General features: G+C 41.0%; 1 non-coding gene across 1 annotated transcript; it reads right to left on the bottom strand.

Moving 5' to 3' along the window:
• Positions 1–3,254: 3,254 nt before the first annotated feature.
• On the bottom strand, positions 3,255–3,366 carry LOC113456831. The gene has a single exon (XR_003377570.1). It is a non-coding gene; the product is annotated as a U6 spliceosomal RNA (small nuclear RNA).
• Positions 3,367–3,774: the final 408 nt, after the last annotated feature.

Genomic DNA, 3,774 nt, shown 5'->3' with positions numbered 1-3,774 from the left:
TATATGCCCATATATGCCTGTTATATGGATGCTGGAAATACAAACTTGGGTCCTCTTACCAATAAAATCAGCACTTTCCCATCTCTCTAGCCCTTCTTAAAATTTTACTTTATTTTATTTCATTTATTATGTTATAAAGAATTAAAACAGAGATCTCATGTATGCTGATCAGCTGTTCTCCTGGGTTACATTCACCAGTGGTCCTTGTTAAAATTTTAAACTGATGCATGAAAACATAATATGTATACATATTTAAAGGGTATCATTTGATATGTATATATTAATTTTATTACCAGATTGCATATTCCTGTTTCTTTAACATTTATCATTTGTTATCTTTTTGTTTTGTTTTGTTTTTCGAGATAGGGTTTCTCTGTGTAGCTTTGGAGCCTGTCCTGGAACTCACTCTGAGAACCAGACTGGCCTTGAACGCACGGAGATCCGCCTGTCTCTGTCTCTCAAGTACTGGGATTAAAAGTGTGTGTACCAATGGCAATGGGTTTTTGATCCTACTGCACGTACTGGCTTGGTGGGAGCATAGGCAGTTTGGATGCTCACCTTACTAGACCTGGATGGAGGTGGGTGGTCCTTGGACTTCCCACAGGGCAGGGAACCCATAGGTCTTTGGGCTGACGAGGGAGGGGGAATTGATTGGAGGAGGGGGAGGGAAATGGGAAGTGGTGGTGGGGAAGAGACAGAAATTTTTAATAAATAAATAAATTTTTAAAAAAAGTGTGTGTACCACCCAGCGACATTTATCGTTTCTTATGGCAAAACTATTCAAAACCCTTCCTTTTGATTGTTTGATGCAGTTTGTAAGCGTGACCCATAGGCACCCTAGGGCTTTCTGTCTCTTCCCCACACAGGCTTTTTCTTTTCTTTTAGATTAGATTAAACAGTATCAGGTTTCACTGTGGCATGTTTTCAGCAAAAATGTGGTTTTGTTTATTCCCCTTCCCACTTCTACCCTCTCACCCTGACCCTCCAATACCCTCAATTCTCCCTTCTGCTTTCATGTCTTCTATGTCCTATTGTCGTTTCATGTTCTCAACACCTCTTTTCTTCTCTCTCTCTCTCTCTCTCTCTCTCTCTCTCTCTCTCTCTCTCTCATTATCATTTTTCTCTCATTATAATCTTTATTTCATAAACTACGCCACACTCACCAGCACAAATATACAGAAATATAAACATGATTAGCTAGGATCCCCATATGAATGAGAACATGACATTTTTAACTTTCTGGATCTAAATCACCTCACTTACTTCCTAGCTCCATATAACACCCTGGAAATGTCACTTCATTTATATTTTTAGCTGAAGAAAGCTCCATTGGGTATATGTGTACCACATTTTTCATTGTCTGTCTGTTGATGGACATCCAGGCTGGTTCCATTGCCTTGCTATTGTGAATAGAGGAGCAGTAAACAAAGACGCACAGTTATCTCTGTGGAAGGAGGTATTTGCCTTGGAGTATTTGCCCAGGTTCACTTCTCTGTTAGATAAATTGGAGAAGCTGAAGAAATTTGTTTGGATGTCAGGAGGGCTATTATGTGTAAAGAGGTTGTTGGACCTGAAATTAGGAAAGATGTCAAAGTATATTGCTTATGGACATAGCCGGTCCCTGTCTGAAAGCTGAACTATGCTCACGCTAGACAAACTCCCATGCTCACCTGTTCCTAAGCACTGCTGCTGTCATGCGAAGGAGCAGCTTCACTAGCTGTGAAATGAGCAAGGACTAATAAAGGGACACTGTCTCTTTTTGATGGAGATTATGTCAAGGAAATGTCAAAGGTCTTTTTTGTCTAAATATTTAAATTGTCATGTGTTCACAAATTAATGTCAAATTTTCTGTGGATTTGGGAAAGCAAGACTTTTATGTTAACTTTTTATCTTAAGAAAACAAAATTAAACAAAAACAGATTTTAAAAGTCACTTTTATCACAGCATGAGTTATTTGTAATAGAATTAAGGTTTATTAAACGAGTTGCATTCTTGGGCCTCATAAGGCCTGGGCATGTGGCCCAGTGTAATTTACTGAGCCTAACTTAAGTTGGTGTGAGGCCTAGTGTAACTTCCTGAGTCTAGCTAGAGTTTGAAGACCTGTCTCTGGCTACTTGACCTAAACACACCTCTGCCCAGCCGCCACTAACATAGCAGAGTATTATTGACCATTGTTCCTTACTCCACCTTGGCCTATCCCAGGCTTTCCCACCCCCATCATAACTCTGTATAAGTCCCTGCTTGATACCAATAAGCGAGTTTCTGCTTCGACAGACTCCCAACACAGCTGGTGTGTTTCTCCCCCAGTGCCCAGGGGAGAAGGCTGAGTAGTGACATTCCTCATCCCGTTCAGCTGCAGGGAGAGTCCAGTGGGTTCGGCTCTGCTCCGCTCTTTCTGCCACATGAATTTGGAGGTGTAGTTCCCCAAAACTTTTCTTCTACATAGATCTTGTAATCCCAAGTAACTTCCTTCCTGTGGATCCTGCTAGGAACAGACTTGAGGACTTCAAGTCTGTGTTCATCAGTGACAGTAAAGACCTCCTGTATTCTGATCATTCATGTGGGCCTACTCTACTCTTCCCCATGAGACTACAGCAGAAGGACAAATCCACAAAAATGATTATACAGTTCCAACTTCTGAGTTTCTCACCTTCTGAAACACACATGGAAGAAATACAAGGTAATTTCATGACTTATAGAGATAGAAGTAGCGCATCCAAGACCAAAGGAGAAAAGGCAGTGTCCATCTAGGAAGACCGAATTATGCTGTGTTTGTAAAGTTCGAGTACAAAGAAAATGTTTGGCATATACTTTTCTTACGCTCTGTCATGTTGGTATACTTAAAACCGTGTCGGAAGAAGGCTGCTTATTCCATGTTCCTCATATTCATTCAATAGAGATTTGTAGTCCTTAGAAAACATTTGCAGAAATATAATACTGAAGCATGGCACACTACAAGCCTGGGTTCTCCTTGCTTTTTCTCTGTAGCAGTTCTTTAATACAGCTATGTAACAACGTAGATCATTCGTGGGTTTTTTAGTCTTTTCATCACTTTCAGTTGTCTCAGCCCATTCGTGTTCCCTCAAGGCTCATCAGTTGCCCAGTGTGTCTCAACTCTACCTGCATATTTCAGAAGACTTTGATAAGTGATAAGATTCCTTTCTTCCTAAAAATGGCACACGAAGGGAACCTTACTCTTCTAAAGTCTTCTGAGATGAGTACTTTCATAGGTGACAGTTCTTGAACAAACTTTTCTTTTAATGGAATGCTTCACGAATTTGTGTGTCATCCTTGCCTAGGGACCATACTGATCTTCTCTGTATCTTCTGTATAGTTCCATTTTTTTTTTGCATATGTGCTGCCAAAGCAAGCGCATTGGACAAACTTTTCCACATTTTTCACTATCTGAAGTTCTGCGGAAACCGGAAGAGCTGCATGCCTTTCCTCGGAACCGCTGTGGAAACTGAAAAGCTAACACACACATTTTCTAATCTATCTTGCAGCTCAGTGGGGCTGACCTAGATATGGCTAACATACTATACAAGAAAGCTTAATACTGATGACAACATCTTGAAGATAACGGGTGGGCGAGATCCTCTTGTTAATTGCCCCATTTACCCTCAGTTCTTGACAACTACAGTAGACAGACCTTACACTTCCCCTTCACCAACAACCTTACACTTCCCCATCACCAACAAAGTTTGCAGTGTGTGCTCCCTCCTGCTACCAGGCATTAGCTTCTGGATGCGGTTCTCAGATCTTTGGCAGCCTGAT

This window comes from Microtus ochrogaster, chromosome 1 (assembly GCF_000317375.1).
Source record: "Microtus ochrogaster isolate Prairie Vole_2 chromosome 1, MicOch1.0, whole genome shotgun sequence".
NCBI lineage: Eukaryota > Metazoa > Chordata > Mammalia > Rodentia > Cricetidae > Microtus > Microtus ochrogaster.
The sequence above is the reverse complement of the archived record's forward strand: the minus strand, read 5'-3'. Positions and strand labels throughout refer to the sequence as shown.